Below are 24,257 nucleotides of genomic sequence, written 5' to 3'. Positions count from 1 at the left end.
AAGAGGAAATTTCACCAGGTTTTCCATATATACAAATGACACCTGCTGAAATTCCCTTTTCAATACAACTGTTAAAGATACAGGAGTTCTGTCCTCCTTTTCATATGGTCACCCTAATAAAGCAGTAGTGTAGTTCTAGCCAGGGATGGAAATGTCTGTTGTCTGGCCCAATACTTTGGCTACAATCCTCCATCCACATACCTGGGAATGAGCCCCATTTAATCAATGAAACTTACTTCTGAGTAGACATGCAATGTATCAGATTGCATTGCTTAATGACTTAAATTTATGGGAAATGTGGCAAACATGTGGTGAATAAGCAGTGTGTGCATTGAAGATTGTTCCAAAGATATCCAAAGCTTCCCATCCTGGGTAGCACCAAAGCGTTAACAGCAGTAGCTATAGGTAACCTGCTGAAGTCATAATTCTCCAACCACTGAGATGTTAGTGCTTCACTTATTAAATGGGCTACTCTTTATAAAGTAGCCATAAACACACCCTTACTATAATATATTGCCAGTATTGATCATCCTTCTCACTGGCTTTTATGTACATGCACCTATTCCTAGCCCAGGCTCTCCATTTCCCCCCCAAGGAGACTGTTTAAACTTGATAGAATGACTTGTCTTCACAACACCAGAGAGTTCTCCTTCTTTCTCTCCACTCCCTCTCTGTGTATGTGTGTGTTTTGCCTTTTATAGCTGTAGTCCCTATGTGTACTGGGGGAGCTGTAATCATGGTCTATCCTTAGTCTTCCTTGTGACAGATGCTGCCTTTGTGGATGACAACAGGCCTCCTTCAGCAGCGCTGCAAGGCATGAAGGCATAAGCAGATGACCTGCACAACCAGGAGATACATCTTGCTTCTGCTGTTGCCCAGAGGGACCTGTCAGAAGGAAGAGTCAGGTGGGTGTATGTACTAAAAGAAAAGCTGGGGGAACATCACTGGCAGCTAGTTTGATGCTCTTTGACCTTCCACATTTAGCCCAAAGGGCTCAGTGTCATGGTCGAGCTCTCTGGCCCAATCACCAATTATGGCTATTGGACTTGGCGTGGTCACTGTGCATGCCTATCATACTTTGATCATGTATGTGACAACTGTGTGCCATAGACAAAGCTGCAGGATCATACCTAAGGTACTCTTGATTCTTTGCACATGGGATGAGGGGTTGCTCTCGAACTTATTTTCCCCTGCTTTCGTCTTAAAGACACAACAGCTCCTCTTTGAGCAAATAGTCTCTAAGATGGAGTGTGTGAGATACAGTAATGACAGTCTGTTCATCTGGTAAAGCAACTCCAGGAACTTAAACATGACAAGATAGTGACCACAATGAGAAGAAAGTGCTTTTTAACTGGTTACATTTCATTTTCATTTATTTCATTTATTCAATTTATAAGTCACCCGATAGCTGAAGCTCTCAGGGTGACATATCTAATAAAAGCAAAAATAAAACTATTGATAAAACAGGTAATAAAACACATCACACGATACTGTTTTTAAAAGCAACAAAATGCAGCATTAAAAGAGATAAATAACTGAGCAGCATGGAGAAGATGATTTAAAATGCAGCATTAAACATACTAAAAATAAAGCAAGCTGCAGTTAAAATACTTTTAAAAGACCATTTCATTTATTTGGTTTAGTACTGTGCCATGGTATTGATGAAAATCACCCCTCCCAGCTGATATTTACATTGGAAAAGAAGGCACCCATTGGTACCCATTGCAATGGCAATTCCTTCCTGATGTAAATACTAGTGTGTCTGTGTGATCCATGCAGTGGAGGCTGATGGCTCCGATTTTAGTGGGGCTGTGAATCTGCTCCGGGTCTCAGTCAGAACTCTAAAGGAGCTATCGAAGATGTTTAACCCTATCACCGAAATGGGTTCAGCATCTTGGATAGCTCCTTTAGAGTTCTGACTGAAACCCAGAGTGGATTCATAGTCCCACTGAAATTGGAGCCACCAGCCCTACTGGATCTATGTGCAGAGGCACCATATCTTTGAATGTGTGGACATACAACGTAAAAGTTGCCTTCATAACCCTGCTTATAGGCTTCCTCTAGGTGTATATTTAACCACTGCTGGAAAAGGGATGCTGGACTGGATGGATCCTAATTCTAAATCAGCAAGGTTGTTAACATTCCTAAACCAGGAAGGGAGAGCGTAGGAACAGGGAGGACTAGGTATTAATTTATTTTATTTAAAATTACTTTTGGGCAGCTTTTAAAGGTGGAACTCTGTCAATGTGGCATACAAGATTAAAAACACACACATTCTACCATACAAATTCAATAAATACATATTACATTTTTAAAAAATCAGTATTATTATTATTATTATTATTATTATTATTATTATTTATTTATTTATTTATATAGCACCATTAATGTACATGGTGTCAGTTACAATGTACAGTAAAAACAGAAATTACCAATAATAACTTTGTAATAACCAAATTAATCCTGTTCAGAGGTGACTAAACACACAAGGAGAGGGAGCACACTATCCCCCTTCACTGCAGCTTTCGAGCTTTATCACACCAGCGTTATACTGTGCAATCACTGCGAATTGTGTTCAAAGGACTCTGAAGTTTTCCATCTTATAATCTGCTTTTATTGTGAAGTACTCCCATGCATCCTGCTTTAATTGTGCTATAAAGTCAAAAGACTCACCATATTTTGATACTAGTTTTCGAGCGTATCATCCGAGCGGCCATTGGGGTGCAGGAGCAGGATTTGAAGAAAAATTAAACAAATGCTTACATCTGTGTAAGCTTTAAAGATAAAGATGGCAAAATCGGAACAGTAATAGATATTAAGAAGAGCTTTAAGCATACCAAATTTGAATCGGATTGGGTCATCCGTTGATTTTTTATGATTTTTTTTTACATTCCCCCCCTTAACCCCATTTCCTGGTATGCAAAGGATCCTGCCGCCCGGTAGCAACAACAACAACAACAACAACGGCGACAGCTTAGCGCTGTAGGGGATAATTCGAGGAAACAGGTACATGGGATGAAGCTCTTCATCACCGTCCACTTGTGGAGAGCAACTTTCTGAAGAGGAGAGCCTTCTTTATCCTTTTATGAAGGCTCTCCATGTGGTTTTGAATGCTGATTTTTATGAGTAGATGGCAGTGACAGAGGGGACAAATCTAGCGTGCTCCCTTTCTTCATGCCCTTAAGCGCCATCTGATGAGCGTTTTATTGCATGCTTGTTACTGGGCGCTCACGGAGTTTGCTCAGGTCCCTCACATGATGTCGTCTGCCTCCCACGTGCCTTCTGCCCCTTCTGGCCTTCCTCATGTGATAAAAAATCCCGCTCATTAAGTCTGATTTTTATAAAAATGGGAATTTCTGCTCTCTCCTGCTGTGTGCAGGAGAAGCAGCGCCATTAGAAGAGCAGACTCAATGGGCCTCGTTCTCGTTGGGTACTTCCTCTTTTGAAAAGAGGAAGTAACTGGGAAAGGAAAACACGGGCAGAGAAGTGAGGTAGGGAGCATATTAACCCCAGGTGTGATGGAGCTTTTAGTCTCTCCAGTTTAGGAATGCCTGAATAGGACTCTAGTCAGATACAAATCCAATATAAAGAATGTGAAGACCTTATTTAGGACTGTTTCAGATATTACGACGACATATGTGGCCAGTCATTTTTCCACCCATCCTTACGCACATCTTGAAGATCCTAGTAGTCCAAACAATGACTTTCATGCAGAAACATGCATGTGTCAATAGCAACTGCATGTGCTTTTGCCTTGCTATGTACACGAGACATAGTTAAAATAAGCAGAGAGATGTGGCTCTGTGTACAAGCGGCTGTGTCATGGCTGCATGGTGGCCTGTATGTGAGGGTCAAGTGACAGTGTCAGCAGATGGCACACAAGCATGCAGACATGTGGGGAAGAATATGCATGAGTATGTGGGGAAGAATGGCATTATATGCAGCTGGTCCTTGCATTTGCTTTATGAGGTATGAATATGTGGGTGGCTGAGAAGACTGTGCAGTGTGTAGATGATGCTCACATGACTCTGGCAAGATTATCTTTCTAAGCATAGTCTCCAAGTGTACCCATTAAGCAAAAGCAGTACCTACATTCTCATTAAGTGTACCAGTTACTGGTGCATACCAAAGAAGTATAAATAAGATCAGACTAGAGTGAATTCTCCAGATGTTCCTATCTGGTTTGTCCAATCTCTCTCTCTCTCTCTCTCTCTCTCTCTCTCTCTCTCTCTCTCTCTCTCTCTCCCTCTCCCTCTCCCTCTCCCTCTCCCTCTCCCTCTCCCTCTCCCTCTCCCTCTCCCTCTCCCTCTCCCCCTCCCCCCTCTCCCTCATGTTGTGTCTTCCTTAGCTAGATCAACACTGCTTAATGTACCCTTATGCAGTCTGATGATGGCACAGGATAGAGGCACTTTGCTGAAGCTCAGCAGGTTTTGATCTGACCAGAGCTTGGAGGGGAACCTCACATATGCCATGTTGACTTCTGTGCTGGAAGAAAGGTGGAATATAAATGTATTGAAATTCCCATGTGATGGTGGTAATGGGATGTCAGTGCACAAAAGAAAACTTGGAATGCTTCCAGGTGAAACTTTTGTGGTGCCATTGGCCTGCCTCATTCAGAGAATTTTGCAATGGGTCCAGATGATGTTGTCTTCCTCTCATAACCCTCCAGTGTTTCCTGGAGGATCTTCTGTCTTTTCTCGGAGTGCAGAAAACACACTAAGGGGAAAAAAATTGGAATTGCTGCACAGTGCCTCAATCTGGAAGCCCCCATTGTCTCAGCGGGTTATATACAGGCAGAGTTGTGCTTCCCTTGTATGGGTGAAGAATGTGGCTGTGGCCCCATTCAGAAGACACCTTAAACCATGGCTTCAACCATGGTTGTTAAGCCAGAAAGCCGGGTTGTGTTCAGAAGACACTTTAAACCATGGCTTTAATCAAAGTGAATAAAGCAAAAATCCTTGTTCACCGTCGTTAAAGCCGTGGTTTACGATGTCTTCTGAACACGGCCTGGCCTTCTGACTTAACCACCATGGTTAAAGCCAGGGTTTAAGATGTCTTCTGAATGGGCCCAATAAGTGATATTGTAAACTGAGTTGGATCTAGCCTTGCTCATAGGCCCATTGAAATAATGCTTTGGGGTACCCTCGCTTTCTGGGAGCTCTATTTCTTCCTCTGAGGAGGATTACTCCAGTGAGGACACAAGAACTGCATTGCCCTCACCCACCCCTGAATCCTCCAAAGGCCACACCCTGCTGCCACAGGAAGTGGCTGTGTGTACTGGAATCTCAGAGATTCTGCTGTGAAACAAGGTGCTTGGGGAGTGCAAACCTTGTTTTCCAGCAGAATTGGGCTCCCCAACAGCTGTGTGGTGGGCAGTGGTGAGCCCCATTCTGCAAAGAAACAGGGTGCACAAGGATCAAATGCCCTGTTTCTCTGCAGAGAATGTAATCCTGTTGGGAAATAAGGCCACCTGGGGACCACATGCCTTGTGTCCCAGTGGAATTCTGCTCTTGACAGCTCCCCCACTGCCCAAAAAGCTGCTTTGCAAGCAATAGGAATCTCAGTTCTCTTGGGGAACAAGGTGCATGCTTCCCATGCTCCTTGTTTCTCAGCAGGATCACTGCAGCATAGCAGTAGGGATTTTTGGTGGCATGGCACTGGCGGTGGTGACCAGGGGGCCACGTAAATGGCCTCAGTGGGTCGTATGTAGCTCAGGGACTGCATGGTGTCAGGGCTCTTTTGCATAGGCATGTTGATCACCTGGTAACTGCAGCTCCTACACAGCTCAGGGGTGGGAAACGGAGAATATGGATTCAGCGTTGTGCTCACCTGCACGCAAGCCCTGCCAAAGCAGGCAAGCTAATTAAATGATAAATGTCAACTGCTTCATAATGGCCACCTGAACAGATGAAACTGTGCATAAACTAAAGACCAAAGAGTCGTTCGCAGGGCTGCATGTTTGCAGTTGTGGTGTGCTATTTCGGGCATGAAAGTGAATTGAAGGCGGAGTTCGGTGCTTGTATAAAGAATTTTGCATCCACAAGACGGGGTTGCGAATTAGGTGGAGGATGAAAGCGGCCCTTTATGGAGCCTTACAAGTGGGCTCCAAGCAAGGACATGAACCCTCCTTGTCAGATATATGAAGCCAGCAGTTCCCTGAAAGTGAAAGCAGTCGAGTGCCTGCAATTGCCTGCATAATCTGAATGTAACCTTTGGGGAGCAGAGTTTCCAGTGCTCTTTACGGTGCTAAATAGCAATCGTTCTGCTCTGTGAAGCTAGAAATTGGCTGCAGATATCATCACCCAGGCATTTTAGTGTGAAGAATAGACCCTTCCCTTCATCATTAAGGACTTGCTAGGGAGGGGAAGAAGAAAGGGTTGTTAGAGGGGGCTGGGGATCAACTCTGCCACTGAAGGCTTTGCGGCGGTGAGCAGCCACTTGGTAAAGGGATCCTCAGAAACAATTTCCCAAAGAAGTCATAATTGATGAAATAGGGTGAATTGCCCATGCGAAAATGCTGCTGGGATGAATCAGCTGGGTTACAACCGGACCTCACTTTTCTGCACACAGGGCTATGTGGTTTAGTGCTAAACAGGAAGATTAGTGAGCTAAAAAAAAAAAAAGTCAGTCAGATGAGGAGGAGGATGAAATGAACCAGAGCCAGCCCAAGACAGTTTGCAAATGCCACTCCCAAGTCAAGGCCAGCCAAGTTATTTTGGCACCTGAGACAGAAAAATTCCGCAAACACCTCTCCTCTTCCCTGGCAGTAAAGCTACAATAGTGATAACTTGCTGTCCTTTCATGCCACCCAAAACCGGCTGCCTCATCCTGCGTAACAGTAGGGGCAGCCCTGAAGTAGACTCTCGTTCACTTATGCTGCTTACATTCTAGAGCCCACAAATTGTAGAAAGCTCATGCCATAATTTGACGCTGCTTTTTTGTCATAGTAAGAAGTACAAAGTTGTGAGAGGTTTTGTGTAGAGGTCTTTCTGATGTTCGCACGTCTGGATTTCTTAATCAGTGCCTCCCCCACCCCCACCCCCGGTGAGGTTTTCAAGGCCCCTCTTGCATTAGCAGTCTGTCAAAAGCAACATGGGAAAATGGCTTCAGCAGGAGGGAGCAGTAGACGTTGCTCTGCCTTCCCCCTCAAAATGTGAACGGCTACAGCCTGTAGGGCTTATGGCTGGATCTCGATCTCTCTTCCCCACCCAAATCTATGAATGTTGGCAGATTTTCCTTCAGAAATTTGCTTAAACAAACAAACATTTGCCCCACCTTTTCCTCCACTAGGCACCCAAAGCTGGGCTAACAATATCAGTCCAAAAAGCAATTTAAAACAACTTTAAACACACACACACACACACACACACACACACACACAAAATTAAAACCAGACTAAAATGTGGACAAGATGGTAAAGGCAAGCTGAATAAAATAGCTGCTGGAATAAGCAAGTGGAGGGAAAAAAAAACCCAAAAGAAAGGGGTCAGGCAGGTCTTCCAGGGAAGGAGTTCCCCAGCCTCGGGGCAACCACAGAGAAGGCCCTAGGCTGGTCACTTATGCTTCACCAAAAAGATGAAAATCATCTCCCCAAGAGGAGGACAAACAGGACGCAGCACATGCCATATAAATAAACGGCAGGTGTTAATTCATATGTATAGATGCAAGTTTAGAAAGAATTGTAGTTCCACTAGAAATACAATACGTCTCACTCTAGTGGGGAAGACTGGGGCCAGGTTACCTGTTTGCCTTGCTTAGCCTGCTGTCCAGGTGCTGTTGATGGGCAACTTCAAGGCCCTTGCTCTCACTTATTATGTCTTTTGATCTTTAAACCAGACGTGGATTGGACAGCCCTTAAAACACAGCAGGTGTGTGCAGCACCCACCCTGGCCTTTTTTGCACCCCTTCTCCACTGCTGCTACCAAATTTTGCCACCCAAATCTGGGAGTGCAGTAGCAAAAGAACGGCTACTTTTTCCATGTTTGAAGGAAAGCAAACCATGGATTGCTACTAAAATGTGGCAGCGTGGCCGCAAAAGGGGGCAGTTTTAAAGAAAAATCTGCTCCTTTTTTGCCACTGTTCTGCTGAATTTGGGTGGCACACTTGGTGGTGCATGGGGTGGCGGCAGCAAGGGCGTGGCTCTCAGGTTGGAGGGGATTGGTCCCTGGACCCCCAGAAGGTGCTCACCCTTGAAATACAGGATGCTTTCAGATAGGGGGCTCTCCTCTTGAAGGTCGGTCACATGGGCTTCCTACCAGAGAAATAAATGCTGTCCCTTCCGAATCATTCTGTTAAGAGTTTTGATGCTTTCGGTTTTCACATGGTGCATGAGTCACTTGAGGAGAGGCTGTCCCTACAGTCTCATGAGTTGTACTAGCCAAAAGGGGTCACTGAGAGAAGGGAAACACCATGCTGACCTGCACGGCTTTACCATGAGATGGTGTTCAGCTGGCCTCATCCTGTCCAAGAAGAGATCAGGGGGTGCTGTTTCCGCTGCTGTAAAAAGAGAAACCACTGCAGTGGGAGTGGACTAATTAAAGTTTGCTGTTGCAAAACTGCAGCATGCTGGAAATATTTATCCACAACTGATGAACTCACTTCTGCTTTTGATTAAGGGATATTTTAGTGGACAGGGTGTGTGTTGTAGTACTTCCTTACCCATAAGGCAGCCTTCCCCAGGCTGGTGCCCCCACATATCATAGAATCATAGAGTTGGAAGGGGCCTAAAAGGCCATCGAGTCCAACACCCTGCTCAATGCAGGAATCCACCCTAAAGCATCCCTGACAGATGGTTGTCCAGCTGCCTCTTGAGTGCCTCTAGTGTGGGAGAGCCCACAACCTCCCTGGGTAACTTATTCCATTGTTGTACTGCTCTAACAGTCAGGAAGTTTTTCCTGATGTCCAGCTGGAATCTGGCTTCCTTTAACTTGAGTCCATTATTCCGTGTCCTGCACTCTGGGAGGATCGAGATCCTGGCCCTCCTTTGTCTGACAACCTTTTAAGTATTTGAAGAGTGCTATCATGTCTCCCCTCAATCTTCTCTTCTCCAGGCTGATGTTGGACTACAACTCCCATCATCCCAAACCAGCATGTCCAATACATCTGAGGAGCACTTGGTTGGGGGAGGCTGCCTTAGAGACATGAGTAGGGAGTTTCCCATAATTTAGCAGAAGCTGAAGCTAAATTAAAGCTTCATTCATTCGATCTAATACATTGGTTTCTTTCAATACAAAACATCATCAGTACCTCTACTAAATATTTATATCCAGCAGAATGCAGTGTGCTATGCAGAAGAATCCTAAAGTTTCTGCCCAGAGGGTCTAAAACAGGGGCAGGGAATGTGTATATTGTTGGACTGCAATTCCCATCAGTCCTAACTAGCATAGTCAATGGTGAGTTGCAGTCCAACAGCATCTGGAGATCCCCACAGTTCCTACCCTTAGCCAAAAAAGAAAAAGAAAAAGAAAAAAAGACAACTAAGGAATCCTTGTCTTTATGTGCCCTTCTCTTTAATTTATGAAGGGAACTTCATAACCACTGTAGGATAAAAATATCTTAAATGTCTGCATTAAATCTGACACAATGAAAAGATATGGAAATAAATGGATTTGTGTGGTGCATCAGAGCGACAGTGTAAAAGGTGCACTTAGGAATAATTTTGATGGCTGTACAGTGACATACTGTTTGGGCTGGCTTAGGTATTAGATAGAATGCCAACACATCTAATATCATTGTTTCATGTCTTGTATGAACTGTGGTTATTTGTAGATGATGACTTTTTCATTTGAAGGATAAATAGATTGTAAACAACAGATGACTAACCATGGGGGAATGAGAGAGAGAGAGAGAGAGAGAGATGCAACATTTCAATGCCTGATTAGCTTTATTCTGAAGATCTTTCAATCTACTGTGAGTGTACTTAATAAAACAGGAAGAAAAATGGACAGTTTAAGGGAATGAGGGACCCGTCCTAAATCCATAATTTGCCATATTGATGCCACTGCACTGTCTGATGGTATTGCTGCACACAAAGGAGAACACAGTGAATATCCAGCTCTTTCTGCTGGCAAGACAGTCACTGTTGTTTCAAGCCATGTGGCCTTTCTATTATGCCAAGTGGAGAAATGGCACTCCCCCTAACTTTAGAGAATCCTGGTTGTTGATGGGGGATTGTGTATAACTGGCTGGTCTAGAGTGGACACTTATATCTAGGGCTGTGCTCCGCTTCGCTTCAGAGCGTAGAAGCAATAGCGAGGCGGCCTGATTCGCCTCCAACAAAGGCAGAGACGAAGCGGGTCGGAGAGCTGCGGATCAAGGCGAAGAGGATCGAGACCAAGCAGATCCTTCACCTTGATTTGGAGCTCTGGAAAAAAGGTAAGTCGAGGCTTACCTGGCGCTGCAGCAGTCCGTGTGGCGATGGCAGCAGAGCCAGGTAAGGGAGCAGGGGGGAAGGGTCTTACCTGAGTCTGTCGTGTTCCGGCAGCGGCTTCACCTGAGCCCGAGGACTCAAACCAGAAGACCAGGCCGCAACCGCAGCCTGCCCTTCCGCTTTGAGCCTCGGCCTCAGGTGAAGCTGCTGCCAGAACGCGATGGACACAGGTAAGGGGGAAGGAGGGAGGGGGCCTTACCTGGCACCGCTACCGCAGTCCGTATGGTGACGGTGGTGGAGCCAGGTAAGGGGCAGCGGGGAAGGGTCTTACCTGAGTCCGTCACGTTCTGGCAGCGGCTTCACCTGAGCCTGAGGACTCAAACCGGAAGACCAGGCTACAGCGGCCTGGTCTTCCTGTTTTAGTCCTCAGGCTCAGTTGAAGCAACCACTGGACCATGATGGATGCAGGTAAGGGGGGAGGAGGGCCTTGCCTGCCGCCGCTGCCACCCCCGCCGCTGCGGAGCTCCGATTTGGATCCGGAGCTCCACAGCAGAGCGGAGCAGACCATAGGCAGATCGACGCAGGGCGGAGTGGACTCAATCTGGGATTTGCAGATTGTGTGCGAAGTAGGTCGGGGGGTCCGTGCACAGCCCTACTTATATCCTCCCTCCAAAAGAGAAAATGCATCACCAAAATAGAGGACCAGACAGGACATCATCATCTAAAGAATTTGTGGAAAAAAAACTGTGAGGAGGGAATGACAAGCACATAATAAATGCCTCGTGTAGAAAAGCTGTATGGCCAGGTGACCTGTGTGCCTGCTCAGATGCTCACTGTGGAGAGGCATCTTCAAGGCTACTGCTCTCCCTTCAAATGATTCCTGATCTTGAAACTAGATATGGACCGGACAGCCCTTCAAACAGAGGATGTCTTCAAATAGAGGAGGAGCAGGCAACTTTGGTGGGGAGGGTTCCAGTGGCAATTGGCGGGAGATTCAGGACATATAAAAGGAAGAACTTCTCACAGAGCACATAGTTAAACTATGGAACTCACTACCACAAGATATAGTGATTACCACCAATTTGGATGTCTTTAAAAGGGGGTTGGATAAATTCCTGGAGGAGAAAGCTACCAATGGCTACTGGTCCTGATAGCTGTGTGCTACCTCCAGTATCAAAGGCAGTAAGCCTATATACACCATTTGCTGGGGAACATGGGTGGGAGGGTGCTGTTGCACTTGTGACCTGCTTGTTGGTTCCTGGTCGACAGCTGGTTGGCCACTGTGTGAACAGAGTGCTGGACTAGATGGGCCCCTGGTCTGATCCAACATGGCTCTTCTTATGTTCTTAATTTTTGCCCCCTGGAAGGCCCCCCCCAGGCCACACTCCATAAGGTGCAGTAAAAAGGTCCCATTTAGCTTCAGGACAAGCTAAAGTTGACCTTCTTAGTAATCCAGAGTGCTAATGCCACCATTTTTGCTGATGGTGGTGAAGTGTGTGTGTGTGTGTGTTTGTTTGTTTGGGGAAAAGGCTGCTGTTGCAATCAGCAGTGCAGAGGGGGGGGGATGCAACCTATGAGCCATGTGTGGGTTGCCCACCCCTGAAATAGAAGCTTGTCCACTGGAAGACCTTCAAACAGAGGACTCTCTTCTGTAATGTAGGACACATGGCCACCCTGGGCTGCTGCATGTATCTGGAATGATATGCCAGGGTGAGCTGAAACAATTGTTGTCTGGTCAGGCAGAAATACTAACAGATTTCTGAAAAGAAGGAGGGCAATTTTCATTCCATGCTGCTGACGTTGCTTTGGAACTAGCACTGCCTGCCAATGCCTTTGCCTCCTTTTGTGTCCCTCCAATGCCTGGACAATCTGTATAAGTAAATAGACTATTTATATGGGCATGATAGATGTTATTCCTCCAAAGGAAACATGGACTATTAAGGTGTTACAAAGCACCCCCAAATTCTCCTGTTTTGGGAAGACAGCACCTCTATCTGGAAGGGGACTAGGGATTTTTCGTCTTGGAGAAGAGCAGAAAAGCAGGTTCCATAAGATACTGTGGCCTTGCACATCCCAAGTGGGGCTACAGATTTCTTGCATGCAACTTTCGGGCCAGCCTTTGTGCTCTCAGTTCCTTCATTCCTCCACGTTAATACTTGTAAATTTCACATCTTGCCTCGTTACAACAACCACAGAAGCCCCCCCCCCAAGATGTCTAACTGTGATTAAATGGAAGGAAAAAGAAAGAATTCAGTGTCTTTTAAAGCTCTGAGACCACAAAACCCTAATATTGTGTAAACAGACATGCCTACCTGACTTTTTTTTTTAAAAAAATCATCTTTCTTTAAGACAATCACTTCAAATCCCCTTGGCTATCTTGTTTACCTGGACCTATGAAAGCAGAAATATCTATCCATCCATCAACTCCCACCCTTTCTCTCATCAGGAAAGAAAGAAGAGCCCATTGTCTTCTTTTCCCCCTTAATGTCTGACACTCATGAGCAATCATAGGCCTCAGCAAGACGAGGGTGGTCAGAGGGAGGCAATCTCGTGATTTTATGATCACGAGATTGTCACCCTCGTTTACAAGCAGCGTGCGACATCGCAGCTGCCATTACTTTTCCCGCTCCCCCCAACCCACCCCTCTGTGCCCTGAGGAGATCCTGGCTCCTCGCAGTTACTCGCGAGGAGCTGGGACAAACCACGATGCCCGGCCACACATTCCATTATCTCGGGATCAGGCTGGGACCATGGAAAAACCCAGGCTAGAAGGGTGGGGCAAAATCCTGTGGAAATGGAGGGATCATCCCTCCCTGCCCCCAGGATCCCCTGTGCGTCCAGATGACGCACAGGGATGAATGAATGAAATCTTTATTGCTAAAAGCAATGAGCCATCACCATTTAACATAGTTAGAAAAATAAAATACAAGTAAAAAGATGAGTTGTACATAAGTGGAATAAAAAATAGATAATTTAAAATAAAATAAAAAAGATAAACAAAAATACAAGAATATAAAAATACAAAATCGCATTTACATAAATTAAGAGCGCCACAGTGGGGAACTAGAACAACACATTTAAAAAGGGCAGAATCTTCAACTCCCTATTACAATACTTGTAAATGGTCTTGATGCCTAGCTCTCAACTTACTTGCAGCCAAGGCAAATTTTGCAACCAGAGCAGTAATAAATACATTATTGCCAGCCAGGAAGATACAGATTTGTTCAACGCAAGGTCGGTTAGAAAGGTAGCGAAGAATGTAGTCAAGAAATTTTTGTCTAGGGGATGTATATAAAGGGCATCGCAACAGATAATGGCCTTAGCTAGTCCTAAGGTTTATCCCAGGATCGTCTCTGTTCATGTAAATGACACACAGGATATCCCGGGAGCAGGCAGGGACGACCCGGGGATAAACCTTAGGTCTAGCGAAGGCCATGGTTGAATGTCCTCCACTTCCCCTGACTCACAGGTGCAGAGTCTCTGGTGCACAGGGGTGTTATTGAATCTTCTCTTTAAATAGGCGGAGGGCATACACTGAAAACACAAAGCTGTAAATGCTTTTCTAAGTGGTGCCAGCGTAAGATCGATAAAGTACTGCTCCAACCCCAAAGATGTATTGTATATTGGGTACCAGGAAGAATATGCCATTTGGGAAAGTAAATGAAGGTCCCGTCATTTGGAATCAAGGTAATTTTTTTCTTTGATGAGATGTTTGACTCTGTTAGAGGAATAATTTGGTAGGGCTTCCACATTAATCCTGTAACGATAGAGTATCATACTGACTGAGTTTGCCCAAGAACTTTGAGACAAGGATTGTAATTGCTCTAAGTAGCATTTTTTGGGGAGCCGGGAATCACTCACGCTAGGGATGATCCCGGGCCAATCCCGGGGATAAGCCCTCATTTAGCTATCCCTTCAGTTCAGATGGCTAACCCCCTTTTTTCCCTCTTGTCTTCCCTTCGTTTCCAGCAAAAGAGCTCAACAGAGCTTCCCAGCGCTTCACAAGTCACCATTACCTTCTATTTTCCTTCTTTCTTTTCCTCCCCCTTTCCTAATATTCCATCCCGCTCCAAACTCCAAAAGTCCCTGGCTTTAAGAGCTCCCTGTTGATCTTTTACGCCTCTCCGTCCACTTTCTTCCCAAACCCCTGCGTTTGCTCTAACCCCCCTCCTCCAAAACTCTCCCACAATTCCTCAAAAGAGTCTGTTTCTCCCCCTTTCAAATTATCCCAAGCTGGAACTTCTTTTCCCCCCTCCTCCTTCCTTGAACAGCTACACACACTCTCACTCACTCACACGCCTTGCCAGGAATTAAAACTACTCTTTGAGGTGCTGCACTTCATTTTTAAACACACTCACACACTTATTAGAGAGTAAAGCTGTTCTCTTTTGAACACTAATTGACTTTAAATGCTTGATTATCTTTAACCTTCTAGTGTTGATGTATGATTCTAATTCCATATATATATATATATATATATATATATATATATATATATATATATCTTGTTGTGTGATTTTAATTCATTTGAAATTCTTCTTTAATAAAACAAAGAATTGCTTTCAAAGACCCTGTTGTGTTCTCTCTCTCAAAGCTGACTTTTCTAAGCACCCAGATTTCAGCACCAAAAGATCCCTCATGTATGTGTTTGGTTTACATGTATGTGATTTGCACATCCATGTAAATTAATGCATACTTCATAACAAAGCCTTAGGGTGACCAAATGAAAAGGAGGACAGGTCTCCTGTATCTTGAACAGTTGCATAGAAAAGGGAATTTCCGTAGGTGTCATTTGTATATATGGAGAACCTGGTGAAATTCCCTCTGGCAGGGCACCTGCAGCTTTAACTGTTTTGATGAAGAGGAAATTTCACCAGGTTCTCCATATATACAAATGACATCTGCTGAAATTTCTTTTTCAATACAACTGTTAAGTATACAGGAGCCCTGTTCTCCTTTTCATATGGTCACCCTACCTTCCCTCAACTTGCTATTTTTTGGGGAAAGAGACGCACGAGACATTATTTTAAATTTGTCTACAGTTACTAAAGCAACTCCCTGTCTCCTGTTTTCAATAAAAGGGCAACTGATATATTATACAATGTTTAGAATTTTTAAAATTCAAGATATGGAGCAAGACAGACCAACATTCTACAATAAGGGTGCAATCCTATGCATGTTTAAACAGAACCAAGTCCTACAACTCCCAGCATGCCCCAGCCAGTTATGTTGTTTGGGGCATGCTGGGAATTGTAGGCCTTGTTTCTGTCTAAACATGCATGGGATTACACCCTAAGAAATTCTAATTAGATGCTAATTTGGCCTTCCTCTGTAGAGTTCTTAACCTAATAGCTAACTGAGCCCTGGGCATAGGAATATTTATTTAAAAGATCTGTCCACTAACAAGACAAGGAGGGTAGGCTCCCATGGACACAACTGCAAGTTTGGGTGTACTGAAATGAAAGCATTGCAAATACAACTCAGCGAGGAACCTTATTTAAACTCAGGGGAAAAATAAACCATCCAGCTCATCAGTCATCACATCATGTTGCATGAAGAGATGTTCACGCAGCCTTATAATGTGTTTTTACGCAGCTATTGTCTGCCAGCAAAATGTCTCTCATGCAGATGTGAATATACAATTCTGCCCATCCCTTGCCATGGCTTTTCCACTGATATGGCTACAGCATTAGGTAACGACTTTGGCACATAAACATTCATCTAGTCTCCTCTGATGTGTGAATTAATCTGTCATTAATCAATTACACTCAATTACTCATCAAAACATATACAAAATAACCACTAGGACACGTTCAGCAGATTACAAATATCAGCTGATTGCTTGTTATGTCTAGTAATTGTTTTGTCAGTTGTGCTGCCTAATAATCTGGCTAGGTGATTAACAAGAGTCTGTTCTTTCGGAGGACATTTTACATCTCATTCCTAAAAAACAAACCAACCCTGTTCAATGATTTTGAATGGATTTAATGAATAGGAAAGATGCTAGTCATTATTAAATTATTTGGATGGGGAATATTTATGACATGAGGAAAAAGGTGACTTTTCCTTTTGTGAATCCACTTCCAGGTGATCAGATCTGTGTTAGGAAATACAGATAAATGATAGAAAATTTAAAACATCTGAGGCCAGGTGAAAACACATTTAAAGGCAGAAGGATGCAGGCCAGGGTATTAGCAAGGGCGGATTAGCAGAGAACGAAAGAGCTGTGTAGAAGAATGGAAACAAAATGGACATATTTTGAAGGATCTGGTTGTACTTCCTTGGAATTTAGGATTAAAAGATACTCCCCCTTTATTTCACTTCATTATCTAGCTGCCCAATCAAAATTCGTATTGTTTAAACAACCAGTTCTATTGTTTCCCCCAGTAAATAACAAGACAGATATATTCTTCCACTGTGTAAATATCATGTAATCTTAACCATTGTGTCACATTGCCTGGGATATATTGAGTTGGTTGTAAGTGTTTGGGGTTTGCTTAGAAAATGGTAGCGCTACAATAAAAATTAGGGAACAGTCTTATCCACTCTGGGAGGGTGGTTGAGGAGCTGCCAGACATTCAAACCTCCTTCTCTATGGCCAGAGGCTTCCCTGATGTGGCTAGGGGTGGGTGAGAGTTATGTTTCAGTTCATTTTTTATATTAACCAAAATTTGCACATTTCTTCATATTTGCGATGGAAAGAACTTGAGGTTTGGATGTGGGAGAAAGAGAAAACAACAGATTTGACCCTCTCTGGATGTAGCAGCAAAAAAGATTTGTTGCTGACCTGCCTGTGGTGTTCTTTTGGTGGTTGGATCCAGAATGGGGTTTTCTGGAGGTGTGTCAGGGAAGGCTATGTACCTGCAAGATCCTATGCCCCAAAATAGGGTCTGAAAGTATGGTAGCCCTGGAGCTGGCATCAGTGATTCACTCCCACTGGTCAATAAGAGGCAAATGGAGTATGTTGACAAAATGCCTCCACCTTCCACCGTAGCTGCTGTTATGTGGGAGGGCTTTGTATGTGGTGATGGTTCTACCACTGACACCACCACCACCACCTCCTCCTCCACCACCACCACCACAGGTACTTTAGATTGCTCTCCAATTAATTAACAATCAACAGATAATGACATAGTTCTTTTGTGCTTGTGGCTTAGAGTAGAAGCACCATGTAACCATGCAAATAGGTGGTGGGGAATGAATGGCTCTCCAGATGTTGCTTGATTGCAACTCCCATCAGCCCTACCTAATGGTGAGGTATGATACAAGTTGTAGTCCATCAACATATGGAGGGCCAAACATTTCCCATCCTTGATGTACATGATAAAGGTACAGATGCTGGACATAAAGGCATAGATAAAGGCATAGATGCTGGACTGAGATGTTTTGCTTCTTGAATGGAAGGCTCCTGCTGCACTAAAGACACTAATTCTGATCATAAGCTAACCCCCCTCATGATGCCACCTATGCAGGGCCAGCACTGCATAGGTGCCCTGAGCTCATGACTCACAACAAGCAGAGTCACCCAAGATGAATGCAAAATAGCAGGAAGGAGATCTGACTCAGACAACCTGAGAATAATGATCAGTCTACATGAACTCATGTATTAGTGTTGGAGGGAACACACACAACTCTTTGTTTTCTTTTTTCAACAGAAAGGGCAGTCCTTTTTTTATCATAGAAGATTGTGAATATGAAGAAATTTGGACTGAAGCTGCCAATGTTAGGTGTAAAAGATTTATTATTAGTTTTGAAGGAAGTGAAAATGTTTGCATGCCTGAGCATTAGATATTGCCTAGAATAAAGCTGCTAAAATAAATTAACCCCATTGCCCCAGGAAACAACACTCTGGCAAGTAGAATCTCTGATGCGATGGCACGCTCAACAAGTACGTGCTCTTAAGTGGGGGAGAGATGACAGAACCGCACTGGATGGGATGCAGATCTTTGAAGAGATCAGAGGTATGCCATCAGCACCTTGCTAATAATTGCAGATGGTTTGGACGGCTGCAGGTGGGACCGACACACATCCTGTGACTGCTGTGAAGAAATGTTCTATAAATAAGAACTGTCTGGCATTACCTAAGATGGGGCTAATAATAATATGTAGTATTGTTCTATAGCCTCTCTTAAGGTTATGAAGGCAATTGCTCTCGCCTGTAGTCACCCAAGGCTGCCCTAAGACATTTTGTTGCCTGAGGTGCAGCAGGAAAAATGCCCCCCACTCCTAGGGTGACCATATGAAAAGGGGGACAGGGCTCCTGTATCTTTAACAGCTGTACTGAAAAGGGAATTACAGCAGGTGTCATTTGTATATATGGAGAACCTGGTGAAATTTCATCTTCATCACAACAGTTAAAGCTGCAGGTGCCCTGCCCTCTTTTAAATCTGGTCACAGTATAGCTTCAGTATAGCTCTTGCAGCTTTAAATGTTGTGATAAAGAGGCAATTTCACCAGGTTCTCCATATATACAAATATCACCTGCTGAAATTCCCTTTTCTATGCAACTGTTAAAGATACAGGAGCCCTGTCAAGGTGCACAGTGCCCAAAGCCTGTCAAGTAATGTTGGCAATTGAGGCAGAACTTTTGGATTGAGCCGATCTGCTTCGGGTCGATCCACCCCGCCCTGCTCCACTCCACGGAGCAAGATCCGGAGAGGTGGATTGAGATTTTGCCCCCTTCCCTCCTTACTTGCCTCTGCGGTGGATGGCGGAGGCAAGTAAGTGGGGAAGGGGGGACAACATGGGGGCTGAATAAGCCCCCCCTGCCCCCTTACCTGGCTCCGTCATCACTGCCGCATGGACTGCAGTGCAGCCAGGTAAGCCCCCCCTGCCCCCTTCCCTGCCTCCGCCGCGGTCCGGCACAGGCTTCAACTGAGGCCCAGGCCTCAAAGTGGAAGCAGGCGCTGGACCGCGATGGAGGCAGGTAAGCCCCCCTCCCCCTGCCCTCTTACCTGGCTCTGCCACATCACTGCATGGACTGTGGCGCCAGGTGAGCCCCCCTCCCCCCTTACCTGTGTTCGGAGTTCCGGATGGAGGCGAACCGCTTCGCCATGATTCGCAGCTCCTCCGACCCGATTCGGATCAGCCTTTGTCAGAGGCGGATCGGGTCGCTCAGCTCCGGATCCATGATACAAATCAGAGCAGTGCACAGCCCTAATCTACACTACTGCTTTATGGGGTTGCTGGAGCTCAGCACACACTCCATATACCATTTTCAACCCATTTTCAAAGTGTTATATCCTGCTTGGTGTAGATCTGGCCCTTTTAGCAATGCTTTCCTACTTGAAGAAACATCATTCATATATCTACAGGATAAAATCAAGGTGAGCAAGATGATAGATGGTATCAAGGAGCTGTTTTCAGTAGTCTCACGCCAAGTCGCAGCCTTCAGAACTGGGACTGCTATCCATGAAGAAAAATGCCTTATTAATTTTTGTTCCACTCCATCATTAACTATCTCTGTGTGATGTGCGGGTGCTCCTAATCAAAACAAAACACACGACTGGAACCCTAACTGCATGAAAGAGTGTTTGACAGCATTTGTCTCCATCTTATTTAACAAACACCTCCTGTTTAAGACAGATTGTAATTCTCTGTACCATGACATGCTGCCCAGGCTGCATCTGTTCTATGGAAACATTATTTTCATTTTCAATCCAGCTAAAAAGTCACACACACAAATATTTATCTGATAATCTGGTTTGTTTTCTCTAGGATTTCCTATGGATTTTATTTTCTGTTTGAAGATCCTAAGCCACATAACACAAAATGATAAATGAAGAATATTTGTAAATTTCAGAGGCAATAGCCCATACATCAAAGTATTTGCCCAAGATATGCCTTGGGAATGGACAAATCAACTCCCTGTCCTGTCCCCCATTTGCTTTTTGTTAGTGTTTACCTCTGTTCCTGCCTTGTTGTCTTCCAGTGTTAATCATCAATTAAATTTTCTCCCATCAATATAGATAGATAGATAGGTATAGGTATTTATTTATTTATTACATTTCTATACTGCCCAATAGCCGGAGCTCTCTGGGCGGTTCACAAAAATTAAAAACATTCAAAGTATAAAACAGTATAAAACCATAATATAAAATACAATATAAAAGCTCAAGCAGATAAAAACAGCAAAGCAAAATTACAAATTTAAAACACCAAGTTAAAATTTATTTATAGACTGTTAAAATGCTGGGAGAATAAAAAGGTCTTCACCTGGCGTCTAAAAGCATATAATGTAGGTGCCAAGCGAACCTCCTTAGGGAGCTCATTCCACAGACGGGGTGCCACAGCAGAGAAGGCCTTCCTCCATATAGATATAGATATAGATATGATTCAGCACAATGAGCATTTTACTATGCATCTGCTTCTCTCTATATACGCTAGGGCTGTGCTCTGCTCTGTTTCAGGTTGTAGAAGCGGGAGCGGAGTGACCCGATCCACCTCCACCAAAGGCGGATCTGAATCAGGTTGGCTGGTCAGCGGAGTGACATGGAGCAGTTCTTTCATTTGCAGAGCGCTCTGCATGTTTTCAGGGCTCCACCTGCCATTTTGGAATTTTTTCCCCATAGGATTGCATTGGGTGAAAAATTGCCTATCACTTCTTTGTTTTTAAAGCTAGATCCCTGAAAATTACCGTGCTTAGACATTGATGATTGGGGGTCATTTGTGTCGATTTTCAGAATTCTTCGTCATGCGGTTTGCTTGCAATTATTTTTTATTGAATGGGTAAAGCAAGAGGGGGGAACCCATTTTTTTTAACGTTGATTGACAGGTTCATCTCCCAATCATGATAAGTGATCAGCCTATGCGAAGCATCCTCCAATCCCAATGTTAGAGGGGGGCGGTAATAAGCAAACCGGGATAGTTAGTAACTTTTCTTTCTTTATCTTTGGATCGGACTTTTTTTCAGTTTGTAGTGGATTGGTGAAGCCGTAGCCCCAGCAAACTCTCTCACACAACCTTAAATAATATACAAAGTAAAATAACAGATAGGCAACACGGCACTGCAAGGTACCCACCATAACCTTGTTGAACAACTGAATAGATGAGGTGCAAGTGGATGATGTGCTGTATGGCATGTGGATGTGCCCAGTGCCCCTGGTGCCCAGGGTCATCAGAACCCTCCAAAGCGGAACCAGTGGAAGGAAGCCAATGTTTTGCATGAGTTGATATGTAATGTGGCTTCTCAAAAGCAGGTACCTAGGCCCGATCTACACCAAGCAGGATATAACACTTTAAAAATGTTATGAAAACAGTATATGTAATGTGTCCTGGGCCTGAACAGTTGTCATAACCATTATAAACCGTTATAAGCAGTAGTGTAGATCCTGCCCTGAAGAGGACCGGCCAAATGACTGGTGGCACAGTCCACTGTTCCACTGGGCACGTCCACGTTCCCCTTACTGGTAATAAAGTCAGACAGTGTTTTTGTTCTAATTCTTCTTCTTGTTGTGATTATTAGTATTTTTATTGTTATTGCTATTACAATTATTGGCTGGGCATACCCTGGAGTGTGTGAACTGTGATGGAGGTGTGTGTGTGTGTGTGTGCATCTTGAAAAACCAACACGTTATAGCACTTTGAAATGAGTGGATGGCATGAAAGAAATTAAGTTTTTAGAAGTATTGCGACCCAAGCACGGCAAAGCAAGGTCTGAGTTGTTTATCCCATGAACAGCTATGTGCTGTATGCTCAGCCAGTTTAATAATTTTCTATCTTGAAGTTCCCTGTGTTCATTTTTGACATGGTTACCTGAGAGGAAGATTCTGATTTAGGTTTAAATTTAAAAATTCCCCAAAAATCAGGGCATGATCTGAGTTCCTTCAAAGTGGGCCTGAATAAGGATCTATGTGGAAGCTCTCACTGCACCCAGTTGCAGGTGTGTTTCTGGAAAAAGGACGGAGATACATGCATTTCTGTAAATGGGGAAATATTTTTTAAAATTCTCTAAAAATCAGAGCATGGTCTGATTTCCTTCAAAATGGGCATGAATAAGGATCAATGGGGAAGCTCTCATGGTGTCCAGTTGCAGGTGTGTAACTGGAAAAATGATGGAGATACATGCATTTCGTAAATGGGGGAATCTTTTAAATATTCTCCAAAATTCAGGGCATGATCAGATTTCCTTCAAAATGGGCATGTATAAGGATCTATTTAGAAGCTATCATGTTGTCTATTTTGATGTTTCTAACTTGAAAACTAAAAAAGTTATAGGCATTTGACATTTTCAATGCAAGTCTATGGAAGGGGGGAAGTGGAGGTCCTGGTCCGGATCCGGATCCAGCACGGAGCAGACCAGACCAGAGGTAGATCATCCCAAAGTGGAGCAGACCCGATCCAAAAGTTGCGGATTGGGATCCGGATCGGATCGGGGGGTCCATGCACAGCCCTAATATATGCCAATATTGGTATTGTATATGTGTGGTTTCTGTTTTGTTTTGTTTTAAAATGTAGTTTTACATGTTTGCAAGACAGAAAGTTGGTTACATTTGTATGGGCCAAAAAGTATTTTTATACATATAAAGAACTGGGAACAGTTAACCACATCTGGAGAACTGTGAAAGCCAGGGGACCACAAAATTCCACTTTGCATACTGGCCTGGCGGGGTTGTGGGGATGGAGATGGATCAGGTGGTTGTGTTAATGCAATTAATGCACATTTTTTTGTTATGTAAACTGAAGCCCCGGAAGTGGAGGGGGTGAGCAGCTTTGGCACCATAAGGGGTGAGGAGGCAGCATTTAACCTTTTTCGCACTACTGTGGTCCCAATGATAATCCCCTCTCCAGCTGCTATTTGCATTAGGAGAAAAGTGTCTGTTGGCGTCAATGGAAATTTTTGTCTTGGTGCAAACAGCTTGGGGAGGAGGATTTTCCTTGGGTCCACAGCAGGACGAAAGAGTTAAACTTTCCTGCACAACCACCTACTGTGGTCCTGAGGTGCTCAGGTTCTATTGGGGCTGCTATTTATATGACAAAAAAAGCATACATTACTTAGGATGGCCATTGATGAATCACCTCAAAAAAGAAGAAACATATCACCAAAAAACGGGACAAAAAGAGGACAGTGATTCACATATCATTTACATATACTAATAAATATATATGAATGCATATTTAGGAACCATTACTATAACTTAAATAAAAATACAGAACATCTCACCATAGCAGGGGAGACCACGACCAGGTGACCGATGTGTCTGCTGTTCAAGTGCTCAGTGTTGGGGGGCAACCAATCTTATGGCTCATATTCTTTAAACTGGAATTGGACAGGACATCCCTTCAAATAAAAGACTGTCCTCTGTAAAAGAGGACACCTACCACCCTAAGGTTACTTGCATTCACACAATTAACATATCTAGTTTGGCCCTGCATAGTTACAGTTTTCATATAAACTCCTGGTAATTTATCCTGTGCAGGATTCCTTGAAATAACCAAAGGAGGGGAACTTCCATACCTTTCAATGCGAACATTCCCAGGCAATGAAATTGTTTCCTTTTTCTTGTAGCCCCGAGAAAAGATTCGGAGCTGGGTGGCAAAACAGTGAAATGAAGCATTCAAGCAAGAAAGCAATATGTGTGTCTAGAGAGACATCCGGCTGCAGCTAGGTAGATGAAGAGTGAAATGGAAAGATGTCAGCAACAGAAAGCCGAGGCACAATGAAGCCAGCCCTGTAATAGGAGAGATAGAAAGGGGATGATGGATACTGCTTAGAAGCAAACAGACAAACATATGGCTAGACGGACAGTTGCCATGTGCTGCAAGACAGATGGCTAAACACTCAGGTAAAGCCACTAATAAAGACCATCAAGTGAAATGATGGACAGACGGGCTAATGGTGGAGATGGAGATACTGATAAACAGCACATGCACGTCCTCTTTGCCTGAA

General features: G+C 44.1%; 1 protein-coding gene across 1 annotated transcript in view; it reads right to left on the bottom strand.

Moving 5' to 3' along the window:
• ATP2B4 (ATPase plasma membrane Ca2+ transporting 4) overlaps positions 1-23,847 on the bottom strand; it is a 256,117-nt gene extending 232,270 nt beyond the window's left edge. Inside the window, exon 1 of the mRNA XM_063142032.1 lies at positions 23,826-23,847. The gene's annotated coding sequence lies outside the window, so the exon portion shown is untranslated. The remainder of the gene's footprint in view (positions 1-23,825) is intronic.
• Between the last annotated feature and the right edge of the window lie 410 nt (positions 23,848-24,257).

Source organism: Elgaria multicarinata, chromosome 1 (genome assembly GCF_023053635.1).
Source record: "Elgaria multicarinata webbii isolate HBS135686 ecotype San Diego chromosome 1, rElgMul1.1.pri, whole genome shotgun sequence".
Lineage (NCBI taxonomy): Eukaryota > Metazoa > Chordata > Lepidosauria > Squamata > Anguidae > Elgaria > Elgaria multicarinata.
This window is presented reverse-complemented; position numbering and strand designations above follow the sequence as displayed.